The sequence below is a fragment of the Lithobates pipiens genome, unplaced genomic scaffold, assembly GCF_037356315.1.
Source record: "Lithobates pipiens isolate NorthernLeopardFrog02 unplaced genomic scaffold, aLitPip1_a1.2 Scaffold_23, whole genome shotgun sequence".
NCBI lineage: Eukaryota > Metazoa > Chordata > Amphibia > Anura > Ranidae > Lithobates > Lithobates pipiens.
The window spans coordinates 336,507,079-336,527,987 of NW_027507785.1; positions in this window are offsets into that span (position 1 = coordinate 336,507,079).

A 20,909-nucleotide genomic window follows, 5' to 3' on the forward strand; every position below is an offset into this window, starting at 1 on the left:
CTTCAGTTCAGGGTTTACTTCCTCTTTAAACAAAGTTAACAGGTGGGAAAAACATCACTACTAGGCCAAACTTTTAGGGCAATTTTGAATTATGTCAGCTTGTACAGCGGAAGAACATCGTTAATGGATTTTCCCACGAGACCGTATGGGGGGGGTTGGGAGAATGGGCATTCCATTTAAGAATGATCTCTCTCTTGACATAATAGAGCAAATAAGAGATCAACAGTTTACATCGGGGCCTTTGTTCATCATAAAATACCCAACAACGCCAAAGTTGGGGAAATCGGGAAGGTCAGCTGCAGACGGAAGTTAATTAACTCAAAAACCTTCATCCAGAACCAAACCATCCCTACACAGCTCCAAACCATATGGAGGTATGTACCAGTACCCGTCAAACAAAAGGGGCAGTCCAGGGACCTCTGAGGGAATATTCAATGTAACCTCCGGGGCGTACAGTACACTTTGTGTAACAACTTGGTCTGAATGAACCTGTCTCTGGAGGAAATCATCAATTTTGTACTATCCTTGAAACAGTCCTCCCAATTCTCTTTGTCAAGATCAGGTAGGTCCGCTCTCCAACCCTCCCCCAGTCTATCCATCCTAGGGGATTCAACACTCAGTAGGTCCAGGTAAAGGGAGGACAGAGATTTAGACAAGGGCTCTTGACCGAAATATTCCTCAATAGGATCCATGGCCAAAATTGGAGTGTCAGGGAACTGGGCCCGAGCCACGTGACGCAGTTGGAAGTATCAAAAGTACAACGAGGCAATCTAAATTTTTGTCAAAGGTCGGGGAAGACGAGCGCGGAACCCACAGAAAATATGTCTAGCAAAGTTTTCACACCAAAATGAGCCCAAAGTTGGGGGTCGGGCAGAAGATGGAAATGCGAAAGACTGGTCATAAAGGACAATACGGGAGCCAGTGACCTGGTCTCAGAAATATCCTCCTTGCAACCTTCCAAACACGCACTGTCACCCTAGAGGGGGTGTGGGACGCTGGAGTATGGCCGGGATCCCCTGTACACTAGGTTACCAAGCTCTTGAAGAGATCTCAGCAGAGCAGTCACCAGGCAAACCACAGCATTGGTCCAGAGTGTACAAACCACCAACGGACGGTGACCAGAACAGCTGCCCACTAATAGATTCTATAGTCAGGCACTGCCAGCCCCCCAAACCACACTGGTAGATGTAGCGCAGCCTTAGCTAAGCGGGGATATTTTACCCCCCATATGAACGACCCAACACAGTTCATCTACCTAAAGAACATAAAAGGTATCCAGGTGGGGCAGTTGCAGAAGAAATAGGTGAACTTTGGCAGGAAAATCATCTTAGGGATGTTAATAGGTAGTGCAGAGGTAACGTGGCCCAGGAGGCACACCTATCCCCCAATTGAAGTAGCAACGGGTGCAAGTTAAGAGTATAGAAATAAAAGCTCCTGCCAAACCTGGACACCCATCTCAATAGAGTATCTATCACAGCCAGCCGTGCCTAAGGGGCTATAAGGAAAAGAATGGACTTTGACAAGTTGCTTTGAATCCCGGAAAATCTACCAAATTCATCCGACCTCAAGGGCAGCCTGCAAGGAAGAAATAGCATCATGAAGGTAAAGGAGAGTATCATCAGCATAAAGTGAGATCTTCTAGTCCAAGGAGCCCACCCTCAACCCTTCGATGGAACTGGAATACCTAATCAAGATAGCCAGGGACTCTAATGCTAAGGCAAATAAGAAGTGTGATAGTGGGCAGCCATGCCGAGTGCCCCTCTGCAGCGGGAAGGGGTTAGAATGGCTACGGATGGTACAGATACAGGCTTTTGGTTCACGGTAAAGCATGGCCAGCCAAGTAAGAAATTTAGGACCGAAACCAAATCTACGAATCGCCTCCCATAGAAATTCCCACTCAACCGAGTCAAATGCCTTCTCGTACTCAAGGGAGGCAATGACCCCCTGACCTCTATTAACATGAACTGTCAACAGGTCAAGGAACAACTAAGGTTGATATTAGTACCTTTCTCAGGCAGAAACCCAGTCTGGTCCACTTGAATGACACTCTCCAGGAGATAAATTTGGCAAAAATCTTTGCCAAAATCTTAGTGCCACATTAATCAGAGAAATTGGCTTATAAGAGGCACAATCCTCGGGGGCTTTACCTGATTTTTGCACCAGTACAATCACTGCTTCGGACATGGACTCTGGAAGAGAGCCACAGAGAAACATTTCTAAACAGGGAAACAAGTCCAGGGGCAAGTAGGTCCTGATATAAAGAATAAACTTCAGTAGGGTTACCATCTGTCCCCGGGGTCTTGCCTGGCTGAACTTGTGTTAAGGCCTCTTTTTGAGCCACGAGACTTTTGTTTCCTCTGTGAAAATAAATCCGGGTCGGACGACCTTGCATGCAAGAGGTCCAGTATTGGAGGGACAACTGAATCGCTCGTAGCTCAAATATGTTGATTGGGAGATGAGCTTTGTGTGGTGGCCAAGCCCTTTGTACTGACAAAGTGTCCAGAACTTATCAGCAGGGCCCTGATAAGGCAGTACAACTGGCCCTGTTGTACTGGGCCCGGGTCTCATCAGCTAAACAGGGAGGGCCCTAGGCAGCTTTATTGTTCATTTTTGTCTCAATGAAAAAATTGATTTTACTAGACCACACCCCCGCTCCTACTTGCTTACCAGGGCTTAAATACTCCTGGACCCCAGTATGCCAACAGAGGGGCTCAGGAGATGGGAGCAGAGAAGGGACTTTTTCATTTTGGGGCAAAGGCAAAGTCAATGCCACTGAACCTTGGGGAGTTGGGGGCAGAGTTGCACCAAGTGAGTTTAATTACCACCTTAATCAGACACAGAACCTGTGTAATTAATATGTGTTCGGGTTTAAAGGGATGAGGTGGCAACCATAGTTGGGGGGGGGGGGGCGGTGTAGGTGGGGTTGGGGGGCCCCATCAGGAAGGCTGTATGGGGCCCCAGGATTTCTAACAGCAGCCCTGCTTACCAGTACGAGGTTCCTGCAGGTCTCCAGCCTGTCAAGTTGGCATCCATTGAGAGAATGTTCCAGACCAAAGTACAGAAGGATTTCCTTGAATCTAGGGCTGTATTAATGTGTCAACAGGCCAGGGATAGCATGCTCTTGGGTGTCAGCACATGGGATTGTTCAGAGAGTCTATATTTTTGTACCACATGGCCCAGAACTCTCATGCAAAAACAGAGAGCTGTGTGGCTCCTGGACTTTACGGTCTGGACCTGAAAGCAGAGAGTTAAAGAGGTAGTAAACACTGCCTCTTTTTTTTGTGACCTGCAAAGTAAAGGTATAATGTGCTAGTATGCATCGCATACTAGCACATTATGTGAAACGTACCTGCAAGCGAAGCCCTCGTTGTCCCCACTGGAGGCTGCATCCATCTTCACCCATCTTCCTTCCCGGTCTGCAGACTCCGGCTGGGTGACTGGTCGGAGCCGCGTGACGTCACAACCTCACTTGTGTGCGAAAGCTGCCGGTCACGCACAGGACTCTGAAGGAATGACACATGATCCATCTGAGTGCATGCGCCGGTCTCATTGGCGGTGTATACAGTATATATCTCACAGTGAAAGTTTAGGAGATATTTACAGTACCTATAGGTAAGCCTTATTATAGGATCACCTATAGGTACATACATGTAGCACTGACCCCTGGAGGAGCGGCTGGTTTACTTGGGCTTACAGTTTACCTCCTCCACCTTGTAACTCGTCGTTCTTGTCTAGGGGTTCCCGAGGTTGATGGCCCAATAACTGCAGAGACGACCCATGAATTCCTTTAGGAATTTTTATTTGCTTAAAACGTGGAACAGAAACTCAATCTCTCAGTAGGGAATAGAGGATATGGGTAGGAAGCTCTCAGTAGGGAATAGAGGATATGGGTAGGAAGCTCTCAGTAGGGAATAGAGGGTATGGGTAGGGAAGCTCTCAGTAGGGAATAGAGGGTATGGGTAGGGAAGCTCTCAGTAGGGAATAGAGGGTATGGGTAGGGAAGCTCTCAGTAGGGAATAGAGGGTATGGGTAGGGAAGCTCTCAGTAGGGAATAGAGGGTATGGGTATGGAAGCTCTCAGTAGGGAATAGAGGGTATGGGTAGGAAGCTCTCAGTTGGGAATAGAGGGTATGGGTAGGGAAGCTCTCAGTAGGGAATAGAGGGTATGGGTAGGGAAGCTCTCAGTAGGGAATAGAGGATATGGGTAGGGAAGCTCTTAGTCGGGAATAGAGGATATGGGTAGGGAAGCTCTCAGTAGGGAATAGAGGGGATGGGTAGGGAAGATCTCAGTAGGGAATAGAGGGTATGGGTAGGGAAGCTCTTAGTCGGGAATAGAGGGTATGGGTAGGGAAGCTCTCAGTAGGGAATAGAGGGTATGGGTAGGAAGCTCTCAGTAGGGAATAGAGGGTATGGGTTGGGAAGCTCTCAGTAGGGAATAGAGGGTATGGGTAGGGAAGCTCTCAGTTGGGAATAGAGGGTATGGGTAGGGAAGCTCTCAGTAGGGAATAGAGGGTATGGGTAGGGAAGCTCTCAGTAGGGAATAGAGGGTATGGGTAGGGAAGCTCTCAGTAGGGAATAGAGGGTATGGGTAGGGAAGCTCTCAGTAGGGAATAGAGGGTATGGGTAGGGAAGCTCTCAGTAGGGAATAGAGGGTATGGGTAGGGAAGCTCTCAGTAGGGAATAGAGGGTATGGGTAGGGAAGCTCTCAGTAGGGAATAGAGGGTATGGGTAGGAAGCTCTCAGTAGGGAATAGAGGGTATGGGTAGGGAAGCTCTCAGTAGGGAATAGAGGATATGGGTAGAAAAGCTCTCAGTTGGGAATAGAGGGTATGGGTAGTAAAGCTCTCAGTAGGGAATAGAGGGGATGGGTAGGGAAGCTCTCAGTTGGGAATAGAGGATATGGGTAGGGAAGCTCTCAGTAGGGAATAGAGGGTATGGGTAGGGAAGCTCTCAGTAGGGAATAGAGGATATGGGTAGGGAAGCTCTCAGTAGGGAATAGAGGGTATGGGTAGGGAAGCTCTCAGTTGGGAATAGAGGATATGGGTAGGGAAGCTCTCAGTAGGGAATAGAGGGTATGGGTAGGGAAGCTCTCAGTTGGGAATAGAGGATATGGGTAGGGAAGCTCTCAGTAGGGAATAGAGGGTATGGGTAGGGAAGCTCTCAGTAGGGAATAGAGGATATGGGTAGGGAAGCTCTCAGTAGGGAATAGAGGATATGGGTAGGGAAGCTCTCAGTAGGGAATAGAGGGTATGGGTAGGGAAGCTCTCAGTAGGGAATAGAGGGTATGGGTAGGGAAGCTCTCAGTAGGGAATAGAGGGTATGGGTAGGAAGCTCTCAGTAGGGAATAGAGGGTATGGGTAGGGAAGCTCTCAGTAGGGAATAGAGGATATGGGTAGAAAAGCTCTCAGTTGGGAATAGAGGGTATGGGTAGTAAAGCTCTCAGTAGGGAATAGAGGGGATGGGTAGGGAAGCTCTCAGTAGGGAATAGAGGGTATGGGTAGGGAAGCTCTCAGTAGGGAATAGAGGGTATAGGTAGGGAAGCTCTCAGTAGGGAATAGAGGGTATAGGTAGGGAAGCTCTCAGTAGGGAATAGAGGGTATGGGTAGGAAGCTCTCAGTAGGGAATAGAGGATATGGGTAGGAAGCTCTCAGTAGGGAATAGAGGGTATGGGTAGGGAAGCTCTCAGTAGGGAATAGAGGGTATGGGTAGGGAAGCTCTCAGTAGGGAATAGAGGGTATGGGTAGGAAGCTCTCAGTTGGGAATAGAGGGTATGGGTAGGGAAGCTCTCAGTAGGGAATAGAGGGTATGGGTAGGGAAGCTCTCAGTAGGGAATAGAGGGTATGGGTAGGAAGCTCTCAGTAGGGAATAGAGGGTATGGGTAGGGAAGCTCTCAGTAGGGAATAGAGGGTATGGGTAGGAAGCTCTCAGTAGGGAATAGAGGATATGGGTAGGGAAGCTCTCAGTAGGGAATAGAGGGTATGGGTAGGGAAGCTCTTAGTCGGGAATAGAGGGTATGGGTAGGGAAGCTCTTAGTCGGGAATAGAGGGTATGGGTAGGGAAGCTCTCAGTAGGGAATAGAGGGTATGGGTAGGAAGCTCTCAGTAGGGAATAGAGGGTATGGGTTGGGAAGCTCTCAGTAGGGAATAGAGGGTATGGGTAGGGAAGCTCTCAGTTGGGAATAGAGGGTATGGGTAGGGAAGCTCTCAGTAGGGAATAGAGGGTATGGGTAGGGAAGCTCTCAGTAGGGAATAGAGGGTATGGGTAGGGAAGCTCTCAGTAGGGAATAGAGGGTATGGGTAGGGAAGCTCTCAGTAGGGAATAGAGGGTATGGGTAGGGAAGCTCTCAGTAGGGAATAGAGGGTATGGGTAGGGAAGCTCTCAGTAGGGAATAGAGGGTATGGGTAGGGAAGCTCTCAGTAGGGAATAGAGGGTATGGGTAGGGAAGCTCTCAGTAGGGAATAGAGGGTATGGGTAGGAAGCTCTCAGTAGGGAATAGAGGGTATGGGTAGGAAGCTCTCAGTAGGGAATAGAGGATATGGGTAGAAAAGCTCTCAGTTGGGAATAGAGGGTATGGGTAGGAAGCTCTCAGTAGGGAATAGAGGGTATGGGTAGGGAAGCTCTCAGTAGGGAATAGAGGGTATGGGTAGTAAAGCTCTCAGTAGGGAATAGAGGGGATGGGTAGGGAAGCTCTCAGTTGGGAATAGAGGATATGGGTAGGGAAGCTCTCAGTAGGGAATAGAGGGTATGGGTAGGGAAGCTCTCAGTAGGGAATAGAGGATATGGGTAGGGAAGCTCTCAGTAGGGAATAGAGGGTATGGGTAGGGAAGCTCTCAGTTGGGAATAGAGGATATGGGTAGGGAAGCTCTCAGTAGGGAATAGAGGGTATGGGTAGGGAAGCTCTCAGTTGGGAATAGAGGATATGGATAGGGAAGCTCTCAGTAGGGAATAGAGGGTATGGGTAGGGAAGCTCTCAGTAGGGAATAGAGGATATGGGTAGGGAAGCTCTCAGTAGGGAATAGAGGATATGGGTAGGGAAGCTCTCAGTAGGGAATAGAGGGTATGGGTAGGGAAGCTCTCAGTAGGGAATAGAGGGTATGGGTAGGGAAGCTCTCAGTAGGGAATAGAGGGTATGGGTAGGAAGCTCTCAGTAGGGAATAGAGGGTATGGGTAGGGAAGCTCTCAGTAGGGAATAGAGGATATGGGTAGAAAAGCTCTCAGTTGGGAATAGAGGGTATGGGTAGTAAAGCTCTCAGTAGGGAATAGAGGGGATGGGTAGGGAAGCTCTCAGTAGGGAATAGAGGGTATGGGTAGGGAAGCTCTCAGTTGAGAATAGAGGGTATAGGTAGGGAAGCTCTCAGTAGGGAATAGAGGGTATGGGTAGGGAAGCTCTCAGTAGGGAATAGAGGGTATGGGTAGGGAAGCTCTCAGTAGGGAATAGAGGGTATGGGCAGGGAAGCTCTCAGTAGGGAATAGAGGGTATGGGTAGGGAAGCTCTCAGTAGGGAATAGAGGGGATGGGTAGGAAGCTCTAAGTAGGGAATAGAGGGTATGGGTAGGGAAGCTCTCAGTTGGGAATAGAGGGTATAGGTAGGGAAACTCTCAGTCGGGAATAGAGGGTATAGGTATGGAAGCTCTCAGTTGGGAATAGAGGGTATAGGTATGGAAGCTCTCAGTAGGGAATAGAGGGTATAGGTAAGGAAGCTCTCAGTAGGGAATAGAGGGTATGGGTAGGGAAGCTCTCAGTAGGGAATAGAGGGTATAGGTAGGGAAGCTCTCAGTAGGGAATAGAGGGTATAGGTAGGGAAGCTCTCAGTAGGGAATAGAGGGTATGGGTAGGGAAGCTCTCAGTAGGGAATAGAGGGTATGGGTAGGGAAGCTCTCAGTTGGGAATAGAGGGTATGGGTAGGGAAGCTCTCAGTTGGGAATAGAGGGTATGGGTAGGGAAGCTCTAAGTAGGGAATAGAGGGTATGGGTATGGAAGCTCTCAGTAGGGAATAGAGGGTATAGGTAGGGAAGCTCTCAGTAGGGAATAGAGGGTATGGGTAGGGAAGCTCTCAGTAGGGAATAGAGGGTATGGGTTGGGAAGCTCTCAGTAGGGAATAGAGGGTATGGGTAGGGAAGCTCTCAGTAGGGAATAGAGGGTATGGGTAGGGAAGCTCTCAGTTGGGAATAGAGGGGATGGGTAGGAAGCTCTCAGTAGGGAATAGAGGGTATGGGTAGGGAAGCTCTCAGTTGGGAATAGAGGGTATGGGTAGGGAAGCTCTCAGTAGGGAATAGAGGGTATGGGTAGGGAAGCTCTCAGTAGGGAATAGAGGGTATGGGTAGGGAAGCTCTCAGTAGGGAATAGAGGGTATGGGTAGGGAAGCTCTCAGTTGGGAATAGAGGGTATGGGTAGGGAAGCTCTCAGTAGGGAATAGAGGGTATGGGTAGGGAAGCTCTCAGTAGGGAATATAGGGTATGGGTAGGGAAGCTCTCAGTAGGGAATAGAGGGTATGGGTAGGGAAGCTCTCAGTTGGGAATAGAGGGTATGGGTAGGGAAGCTCTCAGTAGGGAATAGAGGGTATGGGTAGGGAAGCTCTCAGTAGGGAATAGAGGGTATGGGTAGGGAAGCTCTCAGTAGGGAATAGAGGGTATGGGTAGGGAAGCTCTCAGTAGGGAATAGAGGGTATGGGTAGGGAAGCTCTCAGTAGGAAATACAGGGTATGGGTAGGAAGCTCTCAGTAGGGAATAGAGGGTATGGGTAGGGAAGCTCTCAGTAGGGAATAGAGGGTATAGGTAGGGAAGCTCTCAGTAGGGAATAGAGGGTATGGGTAGGAAGCTCTCAGTAGGGAATAGAGGGTATAGGTATGGAAGCTCTCAGTCGGGAATAGAGGGTATGGGTAGGGAAGCTCTCAGTAGGGAATAGAGGGTATGGGTAGGGAAGCTCTCAGTAGGGAATAGAGGATATGGGTAGGGAAGCTCTCAGTAGGGAATAGAGGGTATGGGTAGGGAAGCTCTCAGTAGGGAATAGAGGGTATGGGTAGGGAAGCTCTCAGTAGGGAATAGAGGGTATGGGTAGGAAGCTCTCAGTAGGGAATAGAGGGTATAGGTAGGGAAGCTCTCAGTAGGGAATAGAGGGTATGGGTAGGGAAGCTCTCAGTAGGGAATAGAGGGTATGGGTAGGAAGCTCTCAGTAGGGAATAGAGGGTATAGGTATGGAAGCTCTCAGTAGGGAATAGAGGGTATGGGTATGGAAGCTCTCAGTAGGAAATACAGGGTATGGGTAGGAAGCTCTCAGTAGGGAATAGAGGGTATGGGTAGGGAAGCTCTCAGTAGGGAATAGAGGGTATGGGTAGGGAAGCTCTCAGTAGGGAATAGAGGGTATGGGTAGGGAAGCTCTCAGTAGGGAATAGAGGGTATAGGTAGGGAAGCTCTCAGTAGGGAATAGAGGGTATAGGTAGGGAAGCTCTCAGTAGGGAATAGAGGGTATGGGTAGGAAGCTCTCAGTAGGGAATAGAGGGTATGGGTAGGGAAGCTCTCAGTAGGGAATAGAGGGTATGGGTAGGGAAGCTCTCAGTAGGGAATAGAGGGTATGGGTAGGGAAGCTCTCAGTAGGGAATAGAGGGTATGGGTAGGGAAGCTCTCAGTCGGGAATAGAGGATATGGGTATGGAAGCTCTCAGTAGGGAATAGAGGGTATGGGTAGGAAGCTCTCAGTAGGGAATAGAGGGTATGGGTAGGGAAGCTCTCAGTAGGGAATAGAGGGTATGGGTAGGGAAGCTCTCAGTAGGGAATAGAGGGTATAGGTATGGAAGCTCTCAGTTGGGAATAGAGGGTATAGGTATGGAAGCTCTCAGTCGGGAATAGAGGGTATGGGTAGGGAAGCTCTCAGTAGGGAATAGAGGGTATGGGTAGGGAAGCTCTCAGTAGGGAATAGAGGGTATGGGTAGGGAAGCTCTCAGTAGGGAATAGAGGGTATGGGTAGGAAGCTCTCAGTAGGGAATAGAGGGTATAGGTAGGGAAGCTCTCAGTAGGGAATAGAGGGTATGGGTAGGGAAGCTCTCAGTAGGGAATAGAGGGTATGGGTAGGAAGCTCTCAGTAGGGAATAGAGGGTATAGGTATGGAAGCTCTCAGTAGGGAATAGAGGGTATGGGTATGGAAGCTCTCAGTAGGAAATACAGGGTATGGGTAGGAAGCTCTCAGTAGGGAATAGAGGGTATGGGTAGGGAAGCTCTCAGTAGGGAATAGAGGGTATGGGTAGGGAAGCTCTCAGTAGGGAATAGAGGGTATGGGTAGGGAAGCTCTCAGTAGGGAATAGAGGGTATAGGTAGGGAAGCTCTCAGTAGGGAATAGAGGGTATAGGTAGGGAAGCTCTCAGTAGGGAATAGAGGGTATGGGTAGGAAGCTCTCAGTAGGGAATAGAGGGTATGGGTAGGGAAGCTCTCAGTAGGGAATAGAGGGTATGGGTAGGGAAGCTCTCAGTAGGGAATAGAGGGTATGGGTAGGGAAGCTCTCAGTAGGGAATAGAGGGTATGGGTAGGGAAGCTCTCAGTCGGGAATAGAGGATATGGGTATGGAAGCTCTCAGTAGGGAATAGAGGGTATGGGTAGGAAGCTCTCAGTAGGGAATAGAGGGTATGGGTAGGGAAGCTCTCAGTAGGGAATAGAGGGTATGGGTAGGGAAGCTCTCAGTAGGGAATAGAGGGTATGGGTAGGAAGCTTTCAGTAGGGAATAGAGGGGATGGGTAGGGAAGCTCTCAGTAGGGAATAGAGGGTATAGGTATGGAAGCTCTCAGTAGGGAATAGAGGGTATGGGTAGGAAGCTCTCAGTAGGGAATAGAGGGTATGGGTAGGGAAGCTCTCAGTAGGGAATAGAGGGTTTAGGTATGGACGCTCTCAGTAGGGAATAGAGGGTATGGGTATGGAAGCTCTCAGTAGGGAATAGAGGGTATAGGTAGGGAAGCTCTCAGTAGGGAATAGAGGGTATGGGTAGGAAGCTCTCAGTTGGGAATAGAGGGTATGGGTAGGGAAGCTCTCAGTAGGGAATAGAGGGTATGGGTAGGGAAGCTCTCAGTTGGAAATAGAGGGTATGGGTAGGGAAGCTCTCAGTAGGGAATAGAGGGTATGGGTAGGGAAGCTCTCAGTAGGGAATAGAGGGTATGGGTAGGGAAGCTCTCAGTAGGGAATAGAGGGTATGGGTAGGGAAGCTCTCAGTAGGGAATAGAGGATATGGGTAGGGAAGCTCTCAGTTGGGAATAGAGGGTATGTGTATGGAAGCTCTCAGTTGAGAATAGAGGGTATTGGTAGGGAAGCTCTCAGTAGGGAATAGAGGGTATGGGTAGGGAAGCTCTCAGTAGGGAATAGAGGGTATGGGTAAGGAAGCTCCCAGTTGGGAATAGAGGGTATGGGTAGGGAAGCTCTCAGTAGGGAATAGAGGGTATGGGTAGGGAAGCTCTCAGTAGGGAATAGAGGGTATGGGTAGGGAAGCTCTCAGTTGGGAATAGAGGGGATGGGTAGGAAGCTCTCAGTAGGGAATAGAGGGTATGGGTAGGGAAGCTCTCAGTTGGGAATAGAGGGTATGGGTAGGGAAGCTCTCAGTAGGGAATAGAGGGTATGGGTAGGGAAGCTCTCAGTAGGGAATAGAGGGTATGGGTAGGGAAGCTCTCAGTTGGGAATAGAGGGTATGGGTAGGGAAGCTCTCAGTAGGGAATAGAGGGTATGGGTAGGGAAGCTCTCAGTAGGGAATAGAGGGTATGGGTAGGGAAGCTCTCAGTAGGGAATAGAGGGTATGGGTAGGGAAGCTCTCAGTTGGGAATAGAGGGTATGGGTAGGGAAGCTCTCAGTAGGGAATAGAGGGTATGGGTAGGGAAGCTCTCAGTAGGGAATATAGGGTATGGGTAGGGAAGCTCTCAGTAGGGAATAGAGGGTATGGGTAGGGAAGCTCTCAGTTGGGAATAGAGGGTATGGGTAGGGAAGCTCTCAGTAGGGAATAGAGGGTATGGGTAGGGAAGCTCTCAGTAGGGAATAGAGGGTATGGGTAGGGAAGCTCTCAGTAGGGAATAGAGGGTATGGGTAGGGAAGCTCTCAGTAGGGAATAGAGGGTATGGGTAGGGAAGCTCTCAGTAGGAAATACAGGGTATGGGTAGGAAGCTCTCAGTAGGGAATAGAGGGTATGGGTAGGGAAGCTCTCAGTAGGGAATAGAGGGTATAGGTAGGGAAGCTCTCAGTAGGGAATAGAGGGTATGGGTAGGAAGCTCTCAGTAGGGAATAGAGGGTATAGGTATGGAAGCTCTCAGTCGGGAATAGAGGGTATGGGTAGGGAAGCTCTCAGTAGGGAATAGAGGGTATGGGTAGGGAAGCTCTCAGTAGGGAATAGAGGATATGGGTAGGGAAGCTCTCAGTAGGGAATAGAGGGTATAGGTATGGAAGCTCTCAGTCGGGAATAGAGGGTATGGGTAGGGAAGCTCTCAGTAGGGAATAGAGGGTATGGGTAGGGAAGCTCTCAGTAGGGAATAGAGGGTATGGGTAGGGAAGCTCTCAGTAGGGAATAGAGGGTATGGGTAGGAAGCTCTCAGTAGGGAATAGAGGGTATAGGTAGGGAAGCTCTCAGTAGGGAATAGAGGGTATGGGTAGGGAAGCTCTCAGTAGGGAATAGAGGGTATGGGTAGGAAGCTCTCAGTAGGGAATAGAGGGTATAGGTATGGAAGCTCTCAGTAGGGAATAGAGGGTATGGGTATGGAAGCTCTCAGTAGGAAATACAGGGTATGGGTAGGAAGCTCTCAGTAGGGAATAGAGGGTATGGGTAGGGAAGCTCTCAGTAGGGAATAGAGGGTATGGGTAGGGAAGCTCTCAGTAGGGAATAGAGGGTATGGGTAGGGAAGCTCTCAGTAGGGAATAGAGGGTATAGGTAGGGAAGCTCTCAGTAGGGAATAGAGGGTATAGGTAGGGAAGCTCTCAGTAGGGAATAGAGGGTATGGGTAGGAAGCTCTCAGTAGGGAATAGAGGGTATGGGTAGGGAAGCTCTCAGTAGGGAATAGAGGGTATGGGTAGGGAAGCTCTCAGTAGGGAATAGAGGGTATGGGTAGGGAAGCTCTCAGTAGGGAATAGAGGGTATGGGTAGGGAAGCTCTCAGTCGGGAATAGAGGATATGGGTATGGAAGCTCTCAGTAGGGAATAGAGGGTATGGGTAGGAAGCTCTCAGTAGGGAATAGAGGGTATGGGTAGGGAAGCTCTCAGTAGGGAATAGAGGGTATGGGTAGGGAAGCTCTCAGTAGGGAATAGAGGGTATGGGTAGGAAGCTTTCAGTAGGGAATAGAGGGGATGGGTAGGGAAGCTCTCAGTAGGGAATAGAGGGTATAGGTATGGAAGCTCTCAGTAGGGAATAGAGGGTATGGGTAGGAAGCTCTCAGTAGGGAATAGAGGGTATGGGTAGGGAAGCTCTCAGTAGGGAATAGAGGGTTTAGGTATGGACGCTCTCAGTAGGGAATAGAGGGTATGGGTATGGAAGCTCTCAGTAGGGAATAGAGGGTATAGGTAGGGAAGCTCTCAGTAGGGAATAGAGGGTATGGGTAGGAAGCTCTCAGTTGGGAATAGAGGGTATGGGTAGGGAAGCTCTCAGTAGGGAATAGAGGGTATGGGTAGGGAAGCTCTCAGTTGGGAATAGAGGGTATGGGTAGGGAAGCTCTCAGTTGGGAATATAGGGTATGGGTAGGGAAGCTCTCAGTTGGGAATAGAGGGTATGGGTAGGGAAGCTCTCAGTTGGGAATAGAGGGTATGGGTAGGGAAGCTCTAAGTAGGGAATAGAGGGTATGGGTAGGGAAGCTCTCAGTAGGGAATAGAGGGTATGGGTAGGGAAGCTCTCAGTAGGGAATAGAGGGTATGGGTAGGGAAGCTCTCAGTAGGGAATAGAGGATATGGGTAGGGAAGCTCTCAGTTGGGAATAGAGGGTATGTGTATGGAAGCTCTCAGTTGAGAATAGAGGGTATTGGTAGGGAAGCTCTCAGTAGGGAATAGAGGGTATGGGTAGGGAAGCTCTCAGTAGGGAATAGAGGGTATGGGTAAGGAAGCTCCCAGTTGGGAATAGAGGGTATGGGTAGGGAAGCTCTCAGTAGGGAATAGAGGGTATGGGTAGGGAAGCTCTCAGTAGGGAATAGAGGGTATGGGTAGGGAAGCTCTCAGTAGGGAATAGAGGGGATGGGTAGGAAGCTCTCAGTAGGGAATAGAGGGTATGGGTAGGGAAGCTCTCAGTAGGGAATAGAGGGTATAGGTAGGGAAGCTCTCAGTAGGGAATAGAGGGTATAGGTAGGGAAGCTCTCAGTAGGGAATAGAGGGTATGGGTAGGGAAGCTCTCAGTAGGGAATAGAGGGTATAGGTAGGGAAGCTCTCAGTAGGGAATAGAGGGTATAGGTAGGGAAGCTCTCAGTAGGGAATAGAGGGTATGGGTAGGGAAGCTCTCAGTAGGGAATAGAGGGTATAGGTAGGGAAGCTCTCAGTAGGGAATAGAGGGTATAGGTAGGGAAGCTCTCAGTAGGGAATAGAGGGTTTAGGTATGGAAGCTCTCAGTAGGGAATAGAGGGTATAGGTAGGGAAACTCTCAGTAGGGAATAGAGGGTATGGGTAGGAAGCTCTCAGTTGGGAATAGAGGGTATGGGTAGGGAAGCTCTCAGTAGGGAATAGAGGGTATGGGTTGGGAAGCTCTCAGTAGGAAATAGAGGGTATGGGTAGGGAAGCTCTCAGTAGGGAATAGAGGGTATGGGTAGGGAAGCTCTCAGTTGGGAATAGAGGGGATGGGTAGGAAGCTCTCAGTAGGGAATAGAGGGTATGGGTAGGGAAGCTCTCAGTTGGGAATAGAGGGTATGGGTAGGGAAGCTCTCAGTAGGGAATAGAGGGTATGGGTAGGGAAGCTCTCAGTAGGGAATAGAGGGTATGGGTAGGGAAGCTCTCAGTAGGGAATAGAGGGTATAGGTAGGGAAGCTCTCAGTAGGGAATAGAGGGGATTGGTAGGAAGCTCTCAGTAGGGAATAGAGGGTATAGGTAGGGAAGCTCTCAGTAGGGAATAGAGGGTATGGGTAGGGAAGCTCTCAGTTGGGAATAGAGGGTATGGGTAGGGAAGCTCTCAGTAGGGAATAGAGGGTATGGGTAGGGAAGCTCTCAGTAGGGAATATAGGGTATGGGTAGGGAAGCTCTCAGTAGGGAATAGAGGGTATGGGAAGGGAAGCTCTCAGTTGGGAATAGAGGGTATGGGTAGGGAAGCTCTCAGTAGGGAATAGAGGGTATGGGTAGGGAATCTCTCAGTAGGGAATAGAGGGTATGGGTAGGGAAGCTCTCAGTAGGGAATAGAGGGTATGGGTAGGGAAGCTCTCAGTAGGGAATAGAGGGTATGGGTAGGGAAGCTCTCAGTAGGAAATACAGGGTATGGGTAGGAAGCTCTCAGTAGGGAATAGAGGGTATGGGTAGGGAAGCTCTCAGTAGGGAATAGAGGGTATAGGTAGGGAAGCTCTCAGTAGGGAATAGAGGGTATGGGTAGGAAGCTCTCAGTAGGGAATAGAGGGTATGAGTAGGGAAGCTCTCAGTAGGGAATAGAGGGTATAGGTAGGGAAGCTCTCAGTAGGGAATAGAGGGTATGGGTAGGAAGCTCTCAGTAGGGAATAGAGGGTATAGGTATGGAAGCTCTCAGTCGGGAATAGAGGGTATGGGTAGGGAAGCTCTCAGTAGGGAATAGAGGGTATGGGTAGGGAAGCTCTCAGTAGGGAATAGAGGATATGGGTAGGGAATCTCTCAGTAGGGAATAGAGGGTATAGGTATGGAAGCTCTCAGTAGGGAATAGAGGGTATGGGTAGGGAAGCTCTCAGTAGGGAATAGAGGGTATGGGTAGGAAGCTCTCAGTAGGGAATAGAGGGTATAGGTAGGGAAGCTCTCAGTAGGGAATAGAGGGTATGGGTAGGGAAGCTCTCAGTAGGGAATAGAGGGTATGGGTAGGAAGCTCTCAGTAGGGAATAGAGGGTATAGGTATGGAAGCTCTCAGTAGGGAATAGAGGGTATGGGTATGGAAGCTCTCAGTAGGAAATACAGGGTATGGGTAGGAAGCTCTCAGTAGGGAATAGAGGGTATGGGTAGGGAAGCTCTCAGTAGGGAATAGAGGGTATGGGTAGGGAAGCTCTCAGTAGGGAATAGAGGGTATGGGTAGGGAAGCTCTCAGTAGGGAATAGAGGGTATGGGTAGGGAAGCTCTCAGTAGGGAATAGAGGGTATAGGTAGGGAAGCTCTCAGTAGGGAATAGAGGGTATAGGTAGGGAAGCTCTCAGTAGGGAATAGAGGGTATGGGTAGGAAGCTCTCAGTAGGGAATAGAGGGTATGGGTAGGGAAGCTCTCAGTTGGAAATAGAGGGTATGGGTAGGGAAGCTCTCAGTAGGGAATAGAGGGTATGGGTAGGGAAGCTCTCAGTAGGGAATAGAGGGTATGGGTAGGGAAGCTCTCAGTTGGGAATAGAGGGTATGGGTAGGGAAGCTCTCAGTTGGGAATAGAGGGTATAGGTAGGGAAGCTCTCAGTAGGGAATAGAGGGTATGGGTAGGGAAGCTCTCAGTTGGGAATAGAGGGTATGGGTAGGGAAGCTCTCAGTAGGGAATAGAGGGTATGGGTAGGGAAGCTCTCAGTTGGGAATAGAGGGTATGGGTAGGGAAGCTCTCAGTTGGGAATAGAGGGTATGGGTAGGGAAGCTCTCAGTAGGGAATAGAGGGTATAGGTAGGGAAGCTCTCAGTAGGGAATAGAGGGTATGGGTAGGGAAGCTCTCAGTAGGGAATAGAGGGTATGGGTAGGAAGCTCTCAGTAGGGAATAGAGGGGATGGGTAGGGAAGCTCTCAGTAGGGAATAGAGGGGATGGGTAGGGAAGCTCTCAGTAGGGAATAGAGGGTATGGGTAGGGAAGCTCTCAGTAGGGAATAGAGGGTATGGGTAGGGAAGCTCTCAGTAGGGAATAGAGGGTATAGGTAGGGAAGCTCTCAGTAGGGAATAGAGGGTATGGGTAGGGAAGCTCTCAGTTGGGAATAGAGGGTATGGGTAGGGAATCTCTCAGTAGGGAATAGAGGGTATGGGTAGGGAAGCTCTCAGTAGGGAATAGAGGGTATGGGTAGGGAAGCTCTCAGTAGGGAATAGAGGGTATGGGTAGGGAAGCTCTCAGTAGGGAATAGAGGGTATGGGTAGGGAAGCTCTCAGTAGGGAATAGAGGGTATGGGTAGGGAAGCTCTCAGTAGGGAATAGAGGGTATGGGTAGGGAAGCTCTCAGTCGGGAATAGAGGATATGGGTATGGAAGCTCTCAGTAGGGAATAGAGGGTATGGGTATGGGTAGGGAAGCTCTCAGTAGGGAATAGAGGATATGGGTAGGAAGCTCTCAGTAGGGAATAGAGGGTATGGGTAGGGAAGCTCTCAGTAGGGAATAGAGGGTATGGGTAGGGAAGCTCTCAGTAGGGAATAGAGGGTATAGGTAGGGAAGCTCTCAGTAGGGAATAGAGGGTATGGGTAGGAAGCTCTCAGTAGGGAATAGAGGGGATGGGTAGGGAAGCTCTCAGTAGGGAATAGAGGGTATAGGTATGGAAGCTCTCAGTAGGGAATAGAGGGTATGGGTAGGAAGCTCTCAGTAGGGAATAGAGGGTATGGGTAGGGAAGCTCTCAGTAGGGAATAGAGGGTATGGGTAGGAAGCTCTCAGTAGGGAATAGAGGGTATGGGTAGGGAAGCTCTCAGTAGGGAATAGAGGGTATGGGTAGGGAAGCTCTCAGTAGGGAATAGAGGGTATGGGTAGGAAGCTCTCAGTAGGGAATAGAGGGTATAGGTATGGAAGCTCTCAGTAGGGAATAGAGGGTATGGGTAGGGAAGCTCTCAGTAGGAAATACAGGGTATGGGTAGGAAGCTCTCAGTAGGGAATAGAGGGTATGGGTAGGGAAGCTCTCAATAGGGAATAGAGGGTATGGGTAGGGAAGCTCTCAGTAGGGAATAGAGGGTATGGGTAGGGAAGCTCTCAGGAGGGAATAGAGGGTATAGGTAGGGAAGCTCTCAGTAGGGAATAGAGGGTATGGGTAGGGAAGCTCTCAGTTGGGAATAGAGGGTATGGGTAGGGAATCTCTCAGTAGGGAATAGAGGGTATGGGTAGGGAAGCTCTCAGTAGGGAATAGAGGGTATGGGTAGGGAAGCTCTCAGTAGGGAATAGAGGGTATGGGTAGGAAGCTCTCAGTAGGGAATAGAGGGTATGGGTAGGGAAGCTCTCAGTCGGGAATAGAGGATATGGGCATGGAAGCTCTCAGTAGGGAATAGAGGGTATGGGTAGGAAGCTCTCAGTAGGGAATAGAGGGTATGGGTAGGGAAGCTCTCAGTAGGGAATAGAGGGTATGGGTAGGGAAGCTCTCAGTAGGGAATAGAGGGTATGGGTAGGGAAGCTCTCAGTAGGGAATAGAGGGTATGGGTAGGAAGCTCTCAGTAGGGAATAGAGGGTATGGGTAGGGAAGCTCTCAGTAGGGAATAGAGGGTATGGGTAGGGAAGCTCTCAGTAGGGAATAGAGGGTATGGGTAGGGAAGCTCTCAGTAGGGAATAGAGGGTATGGGTAGGGAAGCTCTCAGTTGGGAATAGAGGGTATGGGTAGGGAAGCTCTCAGTTGGGAATAGAGGGTATGGGTAGGGAAGCTCTAAGTAGGGAATAGAGGGTATGGGTATGGAAGCTCTCAGTAGGGAATAGAGGGTATAGGTAGGGAAGCTCTCAGTAGGGAATAGAGGGTATGGGTAGGGAAGCTCTCAGTAGGGAATAGAGGGTATGGGTTGGGAAGCTCTCAGTAGGGAATAGAGGGTATGGGTAGGGAAGCTCTCAGTAGGGAATAGAGGGTATGGGTAGGGAAGCTCTCAGTTGGGAATAGAGGGGATGGGTAGGAAGCTCTCAGTAGGGAATAGAGGGTATGGGTAGGGAAGCTCTCAGTTGGGAATAGAGGGTATGGGTAGGGAAGCTCTCAGTAGGGAATAGAGGGTATGGGTAGGGAAGCTCTCAGTAGGGAATAGAGGGTATGGGTAGGGAAGCTCTCAGTAGGGAATAGAGGGTATGGGTAGGGAAGCTCTCAGTTGGGAATAGAGGGTATGGGTAGGGAAGCTCTCAGTAGGGAATAGAGGGTATGGGTAGGGAAGCTCTCAGTAGGGAATATAGGGTATGGGTAGGGAAGCTCTCAGTAGGGAATAGAGGGTATGGGTAGGGAAGCTCTCAGTTGGGAATAGAGGGTATGGGTAGGGAAGCTCTCAGTAGGGAATAGAGGGTATGGGTAGGGAAGCTCTCAGTAGGGAATAGAGGGTATGGGTAGGGAAGCTCTCAGTAGGGAATAGAGGGTATGGGTAGGGAAGCTCTCAGTAGGGAATAGAGGGTATGGGTAGGGAAGCTCTCAGTAGGAAATACAGGGTATGGGTAGGAAGCTCTCAGTAGGGAATAGAGGGTATGGGTAGGGAAGCTCTCAGTAGGGAATAGAGGGTATAGGTAGGGAAGCTCTCAGTAGGGAATAGAGGGTATGGGTAGGAAGCTCTCAGTAGGGAATAGAGGGTATAGGTATGGAAGCTCTCAGTCGGGAATAGAGGGTATGGGTAGGGAAGCTCTCAGTAGGGAATAGAGGGTATGGGTAGGGAAGCTCTCAGTAGGGAAGCTCTCAGTAGGGAATAGAGGGTATGGGTAGGAAGCTCTCAGTAGGGAATAGAGGGTATAGGTAGGGAAGCTCTCAGAGGGGAATAGAGGGTATGGGTAGGGAAGCTCTCAGTAGGGAATAGAGGGTATGGGTAGGAAGCTCTCAGTAGGGAATAGAGGGTATAGGTATGGAAGCTCTCAGTAGGGAATAGAGGGTATGGGTATGGAAGCTCTCAGTAGGAAATACAGGGTATGGGTAGGAAGCTCTCAGTAGGGAATAGAGGGTATGGGTAGGGAAGCTCTCAGTAGGGAATAGAGGGTATGGGTAGGGAAGCTCTCAGTAGGGAATAGAGGGTATGGGTAGGGAAGCTCTCAGTAGGGAATAGAGGGTATAGGTAGGGAAGCTCTCAGTAGGGAATAGAGGGTATAGGTAGGGAAGCTCTCAGTAGGGAATAGAGGGTATGGGTAGGAAGCTCTCAGTAGGGAATAGAGGGTATGGGTAGGAAGCTCTCAGTAGGGAATAGAGGGTATGGGTAGGGAAGCTCTCAGTAGGGAATAGAGGGTATGGGTAGGGAAGCTCTCAGTAGGGAATAGAGGGTATGGGTAGGGAAGCTCTCAGTCGGGAATAGAGGATATGGGTATGGAAGCTCTCAGTAGGGAATAGAGGGTATGGGTAGGAAGCTCTCAGTAGGGAATAGAGGGTATGGGTAGGGAAGCTCTCAGTAGGGAATAGAGGGTATGGGTAGGGAAGCTCTCAGTAGGGAATAGAGGGTATGGGTAGGAAGCTTTCAGTAGGGAATAGAGGGGATGGGTAGGGAAGCTCTCAGTAGGGAATAGAGGGTATAGGTATGGAAGCTCTCAGTAGGGAATAGAGGGTATGGGTAGGAAGCTCTCAGTAGGGAATAGAGGGTATGGGTAGGGAAGCTCTCAGTAGGGAATAGAGGGTTTAGGTATGGACGCTCTCAGTAGGGAATAGAGGGTATGGGTATGGAAGCTCTCAGTAGGGAATAGAGGGTATAGGTAGGGAAGCTCTCAGTAGGGAATAGAGGGTATGGGTAGGAAGCTCTCAGTTGGGAATAGAGGGTATGGGTAGGGAAGCTCTCAGTAGGGAATAGAGGGTATGGGTAGGGAAGCTCTCAGTTGGGAATAGAGGGTATGGTAGGGAAGGGGGGGGGGCTCGGTCAGGGGGTTGGGGGGGAATATAGGGTATGGGTAGGGAAGCTCTCAGTTGGGAATAGAGGGTATGGGTAGGGAAGCTCTCAGTTGGGAATAGAGGGGTATGGGTAGGGAAGC